The sequence below is a fragment of the Echinops telfairi genome, unplaced genomic scaffold (genome assembly GCF_000313985.2).
Source record: "Echinops telfairi isolate 266 unplaced genomic scaffold, ASM31398v2 ScPeMD7_7457;HRSCAF=8495, whole genome shotgun sequence".
NCBI classification, from domain to species: Eukaryota; Metazoa; Chordata; class Mammalia; order Afrosoricida; family Tenrecidae; genus Echinops; species Echinops telfairi.
This window is the reverse complement of record NW_022111357.1, coordinates 22385147-22403413: the sequence shown is the minus strand read 5'-3', so window position 1 is coordinate 22403413 and position 18267 is coordinate 22385147. Positions and strand designations below refer to the sequence as shown.

Sequence of the window (18267 nt, the reverse complement as noted above, 5' to 3'; positions counted from 1 at the left end):
ACTCCCTACCCGCTAGCTAGAGCAGGAAGGGGCTGAGATTATGCCCATTTTATAGATGAGGAAAGCTGGCACAGAGAGGTTCAGCGACGTGCCCAAGATCACAGTTAGAAAGGGGCCGATCAGGATCAGGACCCACTCCTTCCTGGCTCAGAGTCCACGCAACATCTAGAGTGTTTGCTGCCTTCTTAACTGTGCAGACCACTCTATAGCCAACAACACCTCCTGTGTTAGTCCTGGTAGACTAGAGAAACCAATTTATAGATACTCACATGGGTATAAGAAAGAGCTTTATATACAAGAGCAATTGAATATTGAGAAAACATCCCAGCCCAGTCCAGATCAAGTCCATAAATTCGATATTAGTAGCCCATATGTCCAATACCAATCTGTAAAGTCCTCTTCAGATTCACAAAACGCATGCAATGATGCCGAATGCAGGAAGATCACAGGCCAGTGGGTGGGAAGTCTTGTGGATCTGGTGGTGGTGTAAGCATCTCAGTGCTGGCAGGGGTCTCCACAGGGCTCCTCCAGCTCAGGGCACTAGTGCAGCTCCATGTGTCTTGTCAGCTGCAGTGTCTCCCAGGGAGTGAACAGAGAGAGAGAGTTTGTCTCCCATCTCCAAGGAGGAATACAGGAGTTTCCAGAATCCTCCGGAGAAGGCCATGCCCATACAGAGGCCTCATTGGCTATGGCTTGATTGACAAGCTAGACGCCACCCCTGCACTCTTAATTCTCTCAAATTGACAAACAATTATATAACTGATTACATCTACCCACTCCTTCCCTTCGAATGCCCACCCAGGGGCCTTGCTCCTCGACCTCGCCCTCCTCTGCATATTGAGGCTGCCTCTCAGGGCCTTTGACAGGCACCCAAGCTCAGCCTCACTCTGCTCAAAGTCAGAGCTGGCACAGGTGAGCCTGACACTCAGTCCCTCTGGATGGGGAGACCACCTGCTGACATAAGTTCTCAGGGGCCTAGACCCTAGGGCTGGCATGGGCATGGCACTTGCTGCCCGTCTGCAAATGGACCACCTGCCTGAAACCAAGGATGGGCAGACCTGAGGCTTTGCCGACTCCCAGCCTGCCAGTTGGAGCAGGGTAACCATAGCCCGGAGCTTCTTGGGATACAGCTGAGAGGGCTGCGCACAAGAGGTGGAACTGCCAAGTGGGGCGGGCCTGTCCCTTTGATTTCCCTAAAGGGTAGCTTGAGTGGTAGGAAGTGGGTGGGCTTTGGGGGTCTGCTATGTTTTGAACTATCTCTCAGCAAGATAGGTCGCCATGCAGCCCCTGTTACTTGTCAGTGACTGCACCTGGAAGCAGGATCTTTGCAGTTGTCATTGGTAGAGTTAGCATGAGGTCATCCTGGAGTGGAACGGGGCCCTGCTCCAGCAAGACTGGTCTCTTTGTAAGAGGAGCTCGGAGACATGGAGAAACAGACCCCGGAACAAAAACGGCCGTAGAGATTGGAATGGTGCTGCCATAGCTGAGGAGCACTGGGGCCCCCAGAAGCTGGACAATACAGGAAAGGCTCTTCCTGGAAGCCCCTGTGGACACCCTGAATCCAGACGTCTAGTCCGTCCGGGGCTGTGAGAGAATGCCTGTCTGTTGTGTGAAGCTACTCAGTGTGTGGCTGGGCCCCTCCTGACTGTATGTCCTCGGACAAGACCCTTGCCCTCTTTGAGCCTCCACGTTTGACCACGCTTACTGCAGCCAGTCCCTCACTGTTCCCAAGCCATGTGGTCTCCCACAGGGTCGTTGTGCACATCACATTGCCAGCTCTCCTCAGGCCGCCTCTTTCAGCCCCTCCTTCTAGCCCTTTCTCAGCGCCAGATCTGCCACAGCAATCCAATGCCAAATCCTGCCTGTTGTCCCCTTAAGCAGGCCCCAGACCCAAGCCCAGGCCCATTCTGCCTTGGGCCAGGCCTCTCCTCTTCCTCTCGGATTTGGGCAGCTGCCTCCAAACTGCTCTTGGCCTCCTCCTGCCCCACCAGCCCATGGCCCTCTGGGAGCCCAGGCCCATCTTCCAAGATGGCAGTCTGGTCCTATTGTGCATCTGCCTCACACACATGCCCAGTGCACACAGAAGAAAGCTCAAACTCCTTCCCAGCTTGCAAGCAAGGCCCCTCGCCATCTGGGCCCAAACCCTTCACCAGCCTCTTCTCCGCTTTCCAAGCATTCTGAGTGAGTTGGATTGGCTTGGTCCTGCCTCAGAGCCTTTGCACATGCTGTTCTCTCAGCCGAGGCGAAACCTTCCTTTCTAACCCACCCACCCACTCCCACCACCATCTGCCAGACCCATTCAGTTTTGACATCACCTCCTCCAGGAGACCTCCCGGGAAGCCCCTCTGAGCCCACCTCCCACCCCACCCCAATGCTTCCCCACCACAGCCACTCACAGTCTCGTTGTCTTTGACCGCTTGGGTGCCTCCCACCCCACTTAGACGACATCCCCAACCCCAAGCTCATAGATGGCCCGGGTAGGCTAGAGTGAGCCCCCAGGCCCACCTGCCCCAGGGTGCATCTCACTCCCATCTGCTCGAGGTCTAGTCCTAGCACCCCCGGAACCAGGCTAGGAGACCACATCCCAGGGCCCCTCCTCTCTGCGCCACAGCCACAAAGCCTCGGTGAAAAGAGGCACCTGTCCAGGTGACGTCTCCGGGTCCACAAGCCACGCCTGGTCTCCTGGCAGACACTTCTCTCTGGTGCGTCCTGTGCTTTTGCCCCGGTCTCCAGGTCTCTGTCTTCAGCCTCCACCTTGCTTTCGACCTCTCTGGCAACCCTCCCTTTCCCTTTCTGCCCTCAGACCTCCTGTCAGGATGGAAGCCCCCCTTCTGCAACTCCAGACTTAGGTCAGGTCTGGGAGCCCCCCGGTATCCGCACCCATCTTTTCTTCCTAGGGCCCGCCATCTGCACAGCCCCACTTGGGCCATTAACTCGCCAGGAGTCAAACCAAGCTATAAATAAGTAAAGGGGTGAGGGTCCCTGGAGGAATTCGAGCCCAGCTGGCTACCCCGTCTCTGGCCAGATCTGGGGTCTTGGCTGCCCAGGATGGACTCGGACTGACAGATCTTGACATGTAATCACTGTCCCCAGAGAGCGACGGGAATCGCTGGGCCCCGGCGGCCCCCATTAGTGTCAGTAATTGCCAATCAATTTCCTGGGAGCCTGGTGGGGAAGAGGCCCCTGGGTGTCTCCAATGGGGAAACCACATCTAATGGGTTTTTATTGGGATTGCTGCAAATTGATTGAGGTTTTTTAAGTGAAGCTTGGGTTTTCTCCCTGCGTCCTGACCACCTTCCTCCCCCAGGGCTAGTTATGGCCGGGAGATGTGACGGTCTGTGCCTTCATGCCAAGTCTGGCCTGTCCCACATGGTCCACACAGCCTTCCAGCAGACAGACACTTCCTTAAGCCCCAGCCGGGAGCTCTACTCAGGGCCCACGGTGGGACGCACCCTAGTGAGCCTAACGTCAAGGGCTCCAGGAAAAGAGGGGCAAAGGCAGGCGCAGAGCGGTGGAGGGACCGGCTTTAGGTCACACCGCTAATAAACAGTCAAGTTGGGATTTGAACCGAGGTCTTTTCAGCCCCCCCTTTACATGTGTCTCTCCAGTGTGTCCTCTGTAGAATGATGATGGATGGGGTTCCCCTGGAGCTAGGGCTACGGAGTTCACAGTTACAGCTTTTGTGGAAGAGACGCGCTGGGGACAGTCATGGCTGCAAGATGAAACCCTAATCACAATCACCAGAGCAGCTACCATGTATTAAGTCCTATGCCGATGCCTTTGCAGCTGCGTTTCATTGTCCCCTGGGAACTGCTCTGAGAAGCGTGAATTATCACCCCTGTTTCACAGATGGAGAAACTGAGCCACACAGAGGTTCAGGGCCGGGACGAGCATGTGATCACCCAGATTGTTGGTAGTTGAACTAGGCTTCAAACGTAGGCATGTTTGACCCCAAAGCATGCACCTTTAACTACCTGTATTCATCTGACTTGTGAGTGGCAGGAAAAAACAAAAGGTTGGGGAGTGGTGGGTCTGTGTTTGAAGTCGCGCCTTCCATGTGGGAGCCCTGGGTTCAAGCCCAGCCAGGGCACCCCATGCTCCACCACCACTCACCTGTCGGCGGAGGCATGTCACAGTGCTTTGATGCCGAGCAGGCTTCTGGGGCGCTACCAGATAAAGATGGGCTAGGAAGAAAGGCCTGGTGATCTACTTTCTAAAATCAGCCATGAAAACCTTATGGGTCTCAATAGCCTAATCCACACCTGATCATGGGGATGGAGCAGACCGGATAGCATTTTGTCTGTCGTGCGTGGGGCCAGCATGCACCTGGGGCTGGTCTGATGGCAGTTAGCAACAACAGGCATGGGCTTGTTCTTCCGTCTCGTACAGAGGCTGCCAGTCCAAGGTTGACCTGATGGACCCATGTTCCCAGGATCGCAGAGGACCCAGGCTTCTTCTGTCTTGACCCCAGGGCCCAAGTGGGCTTCTTGAGCTCCAGCCATCACATCCGCTTCCCCCAGCAGGAAGGGGAAGAATAAAGACAGACACGCCTGTTCCTTTAATGCAGTGGTTCTCAACCTTCCTCATGCCGTGACCCTTTCATAGTTCCTCGTGTGATGGTGACCCCCCAACCGTAAAATTATTTTCGTTGCTACTTCATAGCTGTCATTTTGCTACTGTGATGGATCTGGCGACCCCTGTGAAAGGGTCGTTCGACCCCCAAAGGGGTCACGACCCACAGGTTGAGAACTGCTGCTTTAATGACATTTCCCAGAAACTGCCCCTACTGTTTTGGCTAACATCTCATTGGCTGGAACAGAATCACATGACCAAACCCAACTATAAGCCAGGCGAGACATGGAGGCTGTATTCTGGAAGGCTATGTTCCCAGCTGAAGATCAGGGGTACGGGGCCATCCGGTCGATGTCAGCAGTGAGTTCCATTGTTGTGGACTGCTGTCCAGAAGTTCCTTGATGTATGGTGACCCCACAGGGACACAATGGAACCTGACTGCTGTGACCCAGAGGACCACATCGGTGGATTTTTCTGGAGTAGATCCCCAGGTCTTCTTCCTAGCCCACCTGAGTTGGATAGCTTTGCCGAAACCGGCTCACCATCACAGCAACAGAGAAGCCTCCGGGGGCAGGACAAGGAGTGACTACACCTGAGGTACACTGCTGGGAATCGAACCCAGATCCCCCACATAGAAGGGGAGCATTCTCCCACAACAAAACCGCCACTGCCCCATGATTTCCACCAGCGTCATTCTAAACTGCCCCTCTAAAGTAGAGACCGAATTTTGCAAGGCACTCTGGTAAGGCATCAAGTCCAACGTCTCGCTACCCCAGTAGGGTCATGAGTGGCCCAGGATGGAACAGCTGAGTGAGCCAGGCTCAGAAGTCTGCCTTCATCAATCCCAACCCTCTCTCTGTCAGGAGACTGCCCTCTGCCTCTTGAGCTAGTCCCCTCCCGTCCCCTTCTCTCTTGCCTGGGAAGGTCAGAGGCGCTCTGGGGGCATTCTTTAACAGCAGCAGTGGGCCTGGCTCTATCCACAACATCTACCCTAAATGTATCTGGCCTTGAACTTGGGTTTTCCGGGCTGAGGAAGGGTGATCTTCAAGGTCCTTCCTGCTCCGACACTCAGTATACGAGCTCCTGCTAGACCCTTAGCACAGCTAACAGAGGTGTGTGCTCAGCAGCATTTGGTGGCATTTGTGGAAGAGAAGGGTCATCTAAGAGCAGAGTAGAGCTCGAACTCTATTGCCAGTGAGTCAGTTCCAACCCATCGTCCTGCTACAGGACAGGGTTGACCCACTGGCATCTTTACAGAAACAGACGGCCCCCTCCGTTCTCCTGTGGAGCACCTTGTGGGTTCAAACCACTCACCTTTCAGTCAGCAGCCAAGTGCTTCCCCACTGGGCCACCACGGCTCCTGGGCAAGGGATGAGGGAGAACAAAAAGCTAAAGTGCTTGGATGATCCTAGGAAGAAAAGATAGTCCGTGTTGGACCAACGCTGTGTTATAATCAAAGTATTACAATAAATGTACGTAGGTTATATTCCCTTATCAATAGGCAGTGACTTCAGTAGGGTTAAAAAATAGCATCTAACTACGTCCTCTTTATGGAAAAAAACAATTGAATGTTGCATCAAAAATTAAAGGATAGTAAAGGCCTATTAAGCCATGCTAAAAATAAAGACAAGGAAAGAAAGTAGAAGTGGTGATAATTATTTTATGATTATCCCAACTTCATGGTTGAGCTCAGAATGGTGAAATCACTCACTGGAGGTCATGTGGCTCCTAAGTGGTAAAGGTGGATTCAAACCCAGGCCTTCCTGAAATTGCTGTTCTTTTGGAAAACATCTTTGTTGTTTTTACTGCTGTTGCTAGTTGGTTCTAATTCATAACAGCCCTGTGTGAGAGCATTAGAACTGCCCCTCAGGGTTTTCAGGGCTGTGACTTGTCACCAGGCTTGTCTTCCCAAGTCCTCTGGGTAGGTTCAAACCAGCAACCTTTCAGCTAACAGTTGAATGCTTAAAGGCTGGTGCCACCGGGGGATTCCTGGAAATGTCTAGATGTTGCCACTGAAGTCAGCCAGTGTCACAACCTTGGCCTGCTGGGACATTAATCCGGAGCAATGTGGTCACCACCACAGAGCAAGACTGGAGCAGGTGAGAGTGAATGGGGAACTTGTGTTGGCTCACAGGGGACAGGCCTGGGGCAAGACAGGCAGCAGCCCCAGCCTGGGCCAGCTCCCAGAGTGCCTGCCATGGCATGGCTCCAGCCCACTCTCTAGATGGTTCCCAGACAGCTCCAGCCCCACAGTGCCCACAGAGAGCCCCACCCCACGCTGCCCAATCCCCAGCCTTAGAGGTTGGTCCCGCGGAGCCATGTGGCTGAGGTACACAGATCTCTCTAGTGCAGGAGGACAACCGTCAGGGCCCAGCCCCAAGCTGAGAGCCTCTGGGGCCTGCGTGTATGCCAGCCCAGACCAAGGCCCAAAGTGGGGCCAGAGACAGGTTCTCCTTTCTTGAAAATGCTGGGCAGGCTACTAGGTCCAAGTCTAGGCTCTGCCACATGACTTGTGCACAGCAGAATCCATTTATACAGACAGACGGACGGCCACATTCCAAGAGGGCACCCTTGGCTCACTGTCTTCTAAGCTCTGCAGGTGCAACAAGATATGCACACAGAGCTGAACTTCCCAAGGCGCCCTGAGTAGCACCTTCTCCAGGGAGCCTCCACTGACCCCTCCTCATCAAGTCTGATAGAACATTGGGCCTGTCCCATGATTTACTCCTGTGTGCCCCAGCCAGCACAGAGAGCTTATCTATCCCAAGGTGTGTGGCTGCACTGTAAGAGCTGGTGTGACCTCAGTGAAATTGATCACAAAAGGCTGTGTGTGGGTGTGTGCACACACGCGCGCATGCACGCACTTGAAGGGGAGGTGCTATAACTTTCCTAAGATTCTCCTGAGAGTCAGTCTTCTATCTAGACTGATGATCTTCCTGTCAAGAACTGCACCTGTCTCTGAGCTGCACGTGACAGATGTCCAACAGGTAGCTGCTATTAGTTGCCCCGCGTGGGCTGGGACTCATGCTGACCCCTGCAGAGCAGAGCAGAGGGAAGCGTCGCCCCGTCCTGTGTTGTCTTCATGACCATTGAGGCAGGGGAGCTGTGGCTTTTGCGCCGGTCTCTCTCGAGGGCTTCCCTTGTTTTTTTCTGACCTCCACTTTCACCAAGGTGTCCTTTGTTCCAGGGATTGGCCTTCCTTGGCAATGGCCCCAAAGTAAGCCCGGCAAGGTTTTGCTGCCCTAATAGGCAATGATGGCGCTGCTAGGTACGTGCTGGACTGCTAACCGTCAGGTCTCCCTAAAGATTTGCAGTAAGGATCAGAAACCCTACCCAGGATCACTATGAGTCAGCATCCACCTGATGGCAGTGAGGGTTTATTTGCTTGTTTGTTTCTTATACTAGATACCCGGTAGGTTAAAAAAAAATGATTGATTGAATGGTTGATGACCATAGTGAAGCAGTGGGTGAGAGTAGAGACTTCACGGATGAAGCTTGTCATTGTCCCTGTGTCCCTTACAGATGTATAGTACACGTGTATGAGAGCAATGGGTGTGAGGGTACCAAGTGAGAAGATGGGATCATCAGTGCTGAAATGCATGAATGACAGTGAATGAGTAGATGGGTGAGTGATTGCTATATGTGGATAGAAAATTCACAGATAGTTTGGAGGGTCTGTTGAGCAGATGATAGAATCAATGGGTAGAAAGATTGGTTAGTCGGTGGGAGGACAGAGTGGATGGGTGGATGAATGTCTAAATAAATAGGCCAACCAAGGGAAGGTTAGATAGTTGAGAGAATATAAATGGATAGGTTCTCAATAAAGGATCAAATGGTTGGGTAAAAGTCATGACTGAAAACTAGCTGAATCTTAGATGCATTTGTGAGGGGGGAAGATAAAGAGGAGTTGGGATGCATGGTCTTAAGGATAGATAGATGATGGGTGGATGGATGGATGGATGCTTGGAGGCATGGATGAATTGGTCAATGGGCAGTGGATAAACTGAAGGTTGAATAAAAAGATGAATGGATGAATAGATGGATAGAGATTTACATAAAATGTTTTGTGAGCATATGTGCATATAGGGGATGATGAGAATTTGGCTTTGAGAATGAATGGAGAGTTAGTTGGTCAATGGACAGTTGGGCGGGTAAACTGAAGACTAGATGAACCAATGGGTGGATAGATATTGTACATGGAATGATTGGTGAGCATGTGTGCATATGGGAGGTATGGACTGTTTGGGCGAAGGAAGGGATGGACAAATGAAAGGGAAGGAAGGAAGACTGGTGTACGCCGAACTTGGGCCAGGAAGTGGTGAGGTAGGGACCGAGAGTCCCAATAAGCCACCTTACTTCCAGAGTCTCTGTGTGGAGGCCCAGCCCAGGCCTTCCGTCCATGGGTTCAAGGCCTCCAACCATGCCAGGACTCAGAAACGGACGCTGGAAGGAGACGAAGGGAGTGGGCAGGGGCTGGGACCCGAGAGCAGGAGGAGCCCTGGCTGGGACCGGGGCGCCTTTGGGCGACCACCCCTGTTTACTCAGAAGCCCCAGAGAAGGGCTGTTCATATTTCTCTCTTGAACAGGGAGCTGACATTAATGAACAGCTAATTAACATCTTGAAGTGCGATGGTTCCAGTGTCAGTGTCCCTAATTAGTCTCGCGCTAATCTGCTTTAATTAACTGTCCCTGTCGCGGTTTTAATTTAATTTTCAGCTCCAGCCTGGGACGGCAGCCCTGTGAGCCTTCCTCCCAGTGGGCTTGTGGCCTGGGCAGGGTGGGCTGGCCAGAGCCAGGCTCCCAGGGGCATTGCCAGAAGGCCCCAGAGTGGGCAGACGTAGACAAACAGCCTGGCTTCTCCCTGACCCTGAAGCCGGAGAACTTGGCAACGGGACACTCTTCTCCCCTGCTCACGGGACTGTCTTCAGGTCCCTAGGAGCCTCAAGAATACTGAGAAGTCAGGAACATAGCCTGTGGCCACAGCTGGGCATGCGCTCTGGGTGCAGAAAGACCCCATTCATGTCGTAGCTTTGCCACTTTCTAGCTGTGTGATCTTAGGAAAAGTACTTGACCTCTCTGAGCCCCTCTGACATGGGACCGATTACCTGGTGCTAGTACCTTGCTCCTCCCAGGATATAGTTTCTCCGGGGTGACCTGGGCAACATGGTCCATGGTCCAGGCAGAACAAGCATGGGGACAGCCACCCTCTAGGCAGGAGAGGAGAGGGCTGGCGAGGAGACTGAAGAACACTGGGCCAGGAGTCAGAATATGCAGGTCCAGGTTCCTCCTCTGCCACCACCTCAGCCTCTCTGAGTTTTGGCTTCGCTCCCCGAAGACCAAACAGGCAGGAAGAGGCACGGTGCTCTTCAGCCCCCCTTGCTTTCCCTAGGGCTAGAAAACGAGGCTGCCTTGGAGAACCCCGACTGTGGCACAGGGCATGCACCAGCCTCCAGGCCTGAGCCTGGACCAGCTCCCAGAGCACTTTCCACCACCCTGCTCCCTCCTGCCCTGGGCTTGAGGACCAGCAGGAGCCTAGGGCTGGGGCTTCCTGGGGTCAGATGAAGCTCCTGTACTTTGCAATGCAAAACAGGAGCCACTGAGGGAGGGGGCAGCTGCCCCCCGTGGCCTGGGCCCTGCTGCAGATGGGAAACCAAATCAGCGTGCTGGCCTGTGTTCATCCCGGAGTCTGAGGAGCACCTGCCAAGAGAGTTAGACAAATGAGGGGCATCGCAGGGCGGCTGGCTGGTGGCAGGGGACAGGGAGGGAGAACCCAGGGACTGAGCCAGGTCCTCTGCCCCCCATTGTCTGTGCCTGGAGGCGTGAGAGGGCCCCTCTGAAGCCTGGCATGCCAGTTACGGACTTTAGCTGCAATCTTGGGGGCCCTGGGGAGCCATGGCAGGGCTCTGAGCGGGAGAGTAGTGGGATCAGACTGTGGGTTGTTGGCAGGGGTGAGTGGATTGCAGAGAAGCGGCAGGAAGGCCGTGCTAAAGCTGCTGTCTTCCTCAAGGCAATGCGATCTGGGGTAGTCGCGCAGTCCAGGGAGCCTGTGTAAAGTGCATACCAAGCACAGGCAGGGCCACCCTGCCCCCTTGCCCATGGCTTAATAACCCTGCCGGGGTTCCTGGGCGGCTCCAGCTCCTGGGCTGGATCTCACTTCCTCATGCGAGGGCCGCAAACCCTGGTATGTGGGGGGGCCCAGGCGTATTCCCAGGGGCCCAGGCATGCTAGGAAAATGTAACATTTCTCTCTCTGGACTTGCATGCTGCTCCGATTCTTTTGTTGGGCCAGTACCAAAGCACCAGGGCTTCCACCACGACCTGCCTTTCGGTGGGCAGGCTCCCTGGTTGCCCAGCAGGCACAGTCAGACAGAGTCCTCAAAGTCACCCGGAAGCAGTTCCCTTTCCTTAGGGCCGTGGTGAGCCTGAGAACTGCTGTCTGGCCAGCCTGCCCCCAGCAGCACAGCTCTTCTGGGGCTCCGTCCTGCGGGCCCACCGCTTCACACAACTCTGGGCTCATACTTGCACCCCCGCTGCCACCCCCCTCAGCCTGACCTCCAGGCGATCTTTGCTCGAAGTCCAGCCCATGCCAAACCAGTTTGTCCTGAAATTCCCAGCTCATTTGTGTGGGATTCAGAGCTCCTGTGTCCCCTGGTGCAGGGAAACAAGCCTTCTTTCGGCCCCTTCCCTCGGCCTCCTGGAAATCCTGCGTAGTTCCCGAGATCCAGTTCAGGCAAGGCCACCTCCAGGAAGCCCTCCCTGGTTCCCCCACAAACAAATGAGCCATCGGTCCTTCTCAGGGGGCCCTGGAGCCCCTCCCTGACCCAGGTCCCTTCCTGCCTGTATGCTGCCACCTCTGTGGCCAAGGGCATTCTCTGCGTATCATCCATTTCACCTTGGCCCGACCAATGCCCAGCTCACAGAGAGGCCCACTGGGGAAAAGGCAGAGATGAACCCTGAGCCATATTCTCAAGGAGGGGCCAGTGGTCACCAGCTGGCCTCTGGCCCGTGGTCCCAGAGGTAGGGCTGCAGTGTAGGAATTGCAGCCTGACCACTAGCTGGGCAGCTTGGGATTGCATCTCTCAAGCTTAACTTTTTCATCTGGAAAAGGGGCGCTCACCTCCTGTGGGGCTACAGTATGGGCTTACTGGTGGGAACCAACCCACAGAAAGTGCCCAGTCGAGCCGGCAGGGGTGGCCAGGATGACGGTGATGAAGGCAGGAACCCCCAACAGACCCAGGATTAGAGGGGCTCCCGCAGGGCCAGCATGGAGTTGGAAGAAACCTGTTCTCTGGGGGCAGCCCTGAGTGAGACCCACGCACCTGCCTTTTTAGCTCTCCTACTTCGCCAGAAGCTGCCCAGGAGGCAGACCCAGACACCCAGTCAGTCTGATACAGAGAGAAAGAGGCCCGTTTTGAGGACTCTTGGGCAAAGACAAGCGTTTACGAGCAGGGGAACGGGCCCACGGCATACTGGCCCAGGCCTTTCTAGATTGAGTTAGTTTCTGGGGACCAGACTATTTCAGGTCTGTATCAGTGCCTGGGATAGGGCCACCCCAAAAAAATCCAAGCCTAGCAGGGACTTGGGGTCATGCGCTGCAGCCCAGCTGTTTCTGATTTGGGGCCCACAAGCGGTGCCCTGTCAGCTCCATGGACCCAGGCTGGAAGTAGCCGCAGCAGGGCCACTCTCAGAGCACCCCCTCGCACCCCTCTCCACCCACTGTTCCCCACCCCTCAATCATGGGGGAGTGGAGAGAAGTCTCCAGACTTCCTGAGGTCTGCCCCCGTCCCCCTGGGAGTTCCCAGGGTCTCTTCTCTACGGCCGGCCATCGTTGATGAGTTCATGGCTGACCCAATCCTTGATCCGGCTGGGAGAGGGCTGGGGAGGCAGACGCTGGAAGAAAGAAAGAGACTTTTCTAAGAAAGAGAGACGACAAGCCTGGCAAAAACCACCAATAGCCAGCAGCTAGCAGTGGGGCATGTCACCGAGGTCACCCAGCCGGGGATCTTACAGCCACCTCCTGTTACAGCCACGGCATTATGCAGCGTTAAAATCACAGTCAAGCGAGAAGCTTAGACTGTTACAGGCCTAGAAAGGTTATAATCATAGAATTAGAGAGTGTAACAATCATACAATCATAGAATGCTGAGGGCGTAGCAAGAACTTTAGCATGTTGCAGGCATTAAAAGGTTATAATCATAAAATTAAAGAACTTTATAACCATGGGACATTACCAGGGTAGCCTTACAAACATGAATTTTAGAACGTTGCCAGCGCAGAACGTTGCGCTCACAGAACTGTGGCAGTTACAGTAAACACACAGAGACCATTCACTTAGACTTCAAGCCAAGCGTTACCAAATGCTCTGACCAAAAAGTTTGGCCGGTGACAGTTCAAGTCCCCCTGAGGTATCTCAGAAGAAAGGCCTGGTGATCTAGCGCTGAGAAACCAACCCCTGAAACACCTACAGAGCACAGGTCTGCTCCCGCACACAACACATGGGGGGTCGCCGTGGGTCAGAGTCAAGTGGATGGCATGTGGTAGCACTTGGAGATCACGGTAGGAGTCCCGGCAGTGCAAATGGTCAACACGCTCCACCGCGAACCAAAGGTTGGAGGTTGGGGTGCCCCTCCGCCCCCCAGAGTTGGGAGGAAGGCAGGCTGGTGATCGACTTCGAAAACTCGGCCATTGGCATTCTAGAGAGCACAGTTCTACTCTGACACCCGGGAGGGCCACCGTGAGACAGCGACAGCGAGACAGCTGTGGACCAGCGCCGCGGAGATTTCACTCAAGATAGAACCGGCCTTACATGAAAAGGGAGGTCTTCTAAAACCTCATGGGGAAAAAAAGCCCCTCGTCATCCCATTATTCCATGACCTTTTTGGAAGCCCCCCTGCATCGCACCAGGTCTGGTGCAAAGCACGTCACAGGGACCATAACCCCCCAAGGTGGGCAGTCCCAGGACTGCTCCCACGAGAGCTGAGAGGCAGGAGTCACGCCCCCCACCCCCACCCCCGCAGGCCTCAGAGTCTGGGTGGAGAAGGTGGGAGCAGTCGCCTGGGCCTGCACTCCGCCTCTCTCTGCGCCCATCACACGCCCTGATGGGAGATGTGGGGGCCAGCATTTCTCCTTGGGTTGACTTGGGTCTGCATCCACTTCCAGTGAGTGGGAAGGAAGCCTGCAGCCAACCAGCCGGGGTCAATCTGCAGGCCCTACCCAGATTCCTAGCCGGGGTGTGAGGGGTCGTGGGTGAGTGATCCCCAGAGGGGTCCCCTCCGCCCTGCCCCCCCTTCTTAACCCCGAAGCTGCCTGTTTGGTGCACAAAGATGGCCATGCTGATTCCCACCAGACACCCTTTCCCATCAGCCATTCAGTCGCCGCTTTCAGACGGCCTTCTGAGGGCCAGCCCCTCTCTAGGCACTGGGGAGACAGGCGTGGCCTCCGTGCTCTAGGAGAGGGCACATGTGTGCAAGGACAAGGACTGTGGGCCGTCCGGATGCAGCCAGAGGACGAAGAAATGGCCAAGGCACTACGGGGGCCTTCCTGGAGGAGGGGCTATTTTGAAGCAGAATGTGGATGTAAGCAGATGATGATAAGGGCACTCGAGGCAGAAGCAAAGGCCCTGAGGCAGCCAGGTGTGGAATCATGGAGAACTTCAACATAAGTCGAATGATGGAAATGGAGCCAGAGGCATAGACCGAGGGGCGGAGGCTAACGAGGTTGGGCTTGTGAATGGTAGATAGCTGTGCGTGTTCCTGGTGAGACTGGCTTTGCTGGGAAGGGAGGCCTAAACCTTCTCGTTGGCTTTTCCTTCCTTTAGAAATGAGAAGCTGCGAATTCCTTCCCAGGGCTGGTGGGCCAGTCTGGGCTGGGCTCCAAACGTGGGGAGGGGGGGGGCGATTTCGGCGGGAATCCAGGGCTGTGCGCTTTGTCTGCAGAGGCTGGCAGCAGAGGCCACGCTCGGGGTGGGGGGGTGGGGGGGGTAGGGATTGGGGTAGAGGGGTGGGCTGTTCAGGCAGCAAGTGGGACTCTTACAGGGCACCCGTGTCTCTGAGTCTCTGGTCAGGGAGGGAGGCTGTGCGCACCCAGAAAGGGCCTGCAGACCTGTGCTCACACCCTCGGGCTGCCTGCTGTTGCTGGTCAAGGCGATCCACTGATGTGACCTCCCCAAGCCTCGGTCTCCCCATCCGTCGAATGGGGCCAGCAACAGAGCCGGCCTCGCAGAGCCACCAGGAAAGAAGGATGCCTGGGCCTTAGCAGGCTCACCATCCTGGAGTCAACCTGGAGCGTTGCGCCCATTGTACAGGGAGGGAAACAAAGGCCTGGGAGCACCAGCAGATGTCTCCGACGCAGAGGGCCCAGTCGCCCGGTGGCCTGCAAGTGGGAGCTAGGTGGGGGAGGAAGGGCTAGAGCACACATGGACTCTGAAATGTGAACCCTGCATCCAAAAGTTTGACCCTGAGCTGGCAAGGCAGGCAGTCTGCCCAAGGACCCCCAAGCTATGCCCTGGTTGTATTTCTGGCCCCTTCTTCTCAAGCCTTTCCACTACCCCTTGGGGGGCAGAGCAGCACTCCACAGTTGAGAGGCGCTGGGCACCGCTGGGGAGAAGATGCCGTGCTGCTGAGGGGCATCAAGGGAGGCACTTCTGTCCAGCAGCGTGGCTTGTGTGTAGTCAGGGTTCAGGTCCAGGGGCGGCAGGGGTGGGGTGGGGGGATGGGAAGGGGCAGTATGGCCAGGAGGAGCACATGGGTTACAAACTCCAAAGTGGGTGGGGAGTGACTGCTTCCTGCTGATCACAAACAAAGCGGCAGCATCTTGCCGCCAAACTCAACTCTAGGCCCCAGTGCATGCAAGCCTCCCTGGAATAATCCCATCTTTCCATCCGACCAACATTCACTGAATCCGGCTGTGTGCCGGGCCGGCTGCTCGGCTCTCTCGCGAGCATCATCTCATTCAATCCGAACCCCCCTTATGAGTGAGCCCACGGTTGTGTCTATCTTCCAGATGAAGAAACCGAGGTTCAGGGCACCCAAGAGGTTTCCCCAAGGTCAGACGGAGCAGGGCAGGAACCCAGGGCTCTCCAAATCCATGGCCATAGCACTCAACCCTACTGCTCTGGCAGAGATCTGAAGAGCTGCTCAAGATGATTCTAGGGGAAATTCTGAAATGAACATTGAAATCAAATCCCCATGGTGACGAGTAGGGGTTGATGCTAGCCAGGTTCCCTCGGGAAGGTGTGGCATGCTGACTCCAGCGCTCTGCTGCGACTCAGGAAGGCTTATGTTATGCCAGGCTGGAGGCAGAGGGCTGACCACAGTGGATTTTAGAAGCAGCTACCCCAGCCTCAGCCCCCCAGCCCCCACCCCTAGCCAGAGGCAGCCCAGGATTCCATTAACCTGATTCTCTGTCCCACATAATCCTGCAGAGGGAGCCCCAGGAGGGAGGGGTCCTGGGAAGGGAAAGAACTGTGTTTCCCCAGGCCCCACAGAGAGGAGCCAGTGGTGTTGGTTTCTTGCAGCCTGGGAGGACCTTCAGGGCCCCTGGCTCTTTGACAGGGAGATGAAGCAGGATGGGCAGCCAGAGAGGAGGGACGAGCGAATCCAGGCTGTGGGGCAGCAGCAGGAGCTGGGTGTACACCATCAGAACCGGAAGCACTGAGCCCCAGTGCCTGCCCAGGCCCTGCCTGGCTGTGTGACCTTGTACAAGTCATGGCACCTCTCTGTTCTTCAGTCTCTCCTCAGTAGTAAGGGCAAATCAATGCCACCTAGACAAACCATCTCCTGCAGTAGGTGCTGTCTCCCGCAGCACTCTTGACTGTCCTGCTGCCGGGACATGTAATTCAGAGCAGTGGGCACACAGAACTCACAGATGATGGTCATGATTGTGGAGGATATTCGGGACATGAACAGGTTACAATTCAGGTGAGAACTGCTCACGATACAGTTGTTCTGTCAGGAGAGTTTCTTCTCTGCTGTACCACAGGCAGACCTCTCTCTGGCCCTCAGCCTCTTGGCCTGGCTTCTGCCCTACTTCGGCAGCGTGACAAAGCTCTTGTAGGGTTGCCAATAAGTGCCCAGAGGGCATGCCACTCTGCTGTGAGCTCAGCAAAACTCAGCTCCCCCAGCTGAGGACCCCCACTCCACAAGCCAGCCTCCTGCCCAAAAGCACTCTGCGGGCTTTTGCTCTGTGGGCTGGGAAGTCCACTGCCTGTCTCATGCTCTGGCCCTTGGTTTCGCTCCTGCTGCTGCTCTGCCATTTCTCGGGTGTCAAGGCTGTCTCCCGAGAACGTTCAATGCACAAGGGGTCTTGGGGTCCAAATGACCTGCTTCATGCCTGGCTCTTCTCTCTTGCTGATCGTGGAATCCCCACCTCCTGCTTCTGAGATGGCTCGTTGTATGCCCAGTAGGCTGGTAATCACAGTTAACAGTCGTTCACAGCAATCCTCGTGGTGCCGGTATCTTCCCCCACCCTCTTAGCCAGACCCATAAGGAAACCAGAGATCACTTGGTAGGAGAAATGAAGGCTATGGTTAAACGAGCCTTAGTAAGTAATGCACTGCATCTCAGGAGGTAGGCATGACATGCTGGAGGAGCACTGCTATGACGTTTAAATCTCAACCCCATTTAGCCCCCCTCCGTTTGCAGGACCTATTCACATCCACGCTCTTCACAGAGCCTCATGGCACTTTTTAAAGGTGTGCAAGGAGAGGTTGGGTGAGGCATCCTATTCACACAGCTTCTGACCTTTGGGCTGGGCTGCGGTCCCAGCAATTGTCACAGATGAGAGGTCCGATGGAAAGGCAATTCCTTGTCCCCTGGAGCACAGGGGGCCCTGCAGGACCTGAGCTGCCCCACTGAGGGAAACCGAGTCCCTCTGTCCCCTGATCACAGGGCCAACTCCTCTGGTGGCCTTGATCCCATGGGTGGCGGGGTACAGGAAACGGTCTCCCAAACTGTTACGGCAGCCAGCAGATCTCGCTGCTCTGCTCCTGGCATCTCTGGGCTTAATTTTGCATCAGTGGGTCCCGTCGGCATCAGAGGAAGCTGGGCGCTCAAGGCAGGTGAGCGTGTCCGTGACAAGTCAGCACTGGACCTCCCTGCCACCCTCCCCACACACCACCACAGCCCAGTGCCCCAGGACAGGCACCCCGGGACCACATCCTCTCCCTCCTTCCGTGCTCACCAGAGTTCTTGGTCCTCCCACCTCCACGATGCCTCCTTCATCACACCCCCCAGCGCATCTCACCCGCTGGCTCTAAAACTGGCTCTAAACCCCACAGGTGAATTTGAACCCCTGTCCTCTGACTTTTCTTCAGCCTGGCTAGTCCGGTTCCTCTATCGGGATTCAGGTCAGGGGTCTCCTTCTCCAGGAAGACTACCTCGATGACACAGCCTGCATTACATACACATCTCTGTGCTCCTTCAGCCCTCTGGACATCTGTGAGAGCACGTGTTACATATGGTCCCCGCCGTTACACCCGCCTAAGTCTCCAAGGGCCTTGGATGGCATGTCTTTGTGCCTGTGTTCTGAGTACCCAACCAGTGCACTTCTAAGGGGGGAGGCAGGGACACACCCTAACCCTGGGTCAGGTGAAGGCATGTGAGGGCCTAAACACATACAATCAGTGGTCTTGCCTCCTTTGCCTGCTCACATACTCCGAGGGGACATGTGAGCCGTATGTCTGGCAGGCCTGGGGAGC

General features: G+C 55.4%; 1 protein-coding gene across 2 annotated transcripts in view; it reads left to right on the top strand.

The window, feature by feature from the left end:
• The window catches only part of EPHB2 (EPH receptor B2), a 147328-nt gene that overhangs the window by 39390 nt on the left and 89671 nt on the right, over window positions 1-18267 (top strand). The window lies entirely within an intron of this gene.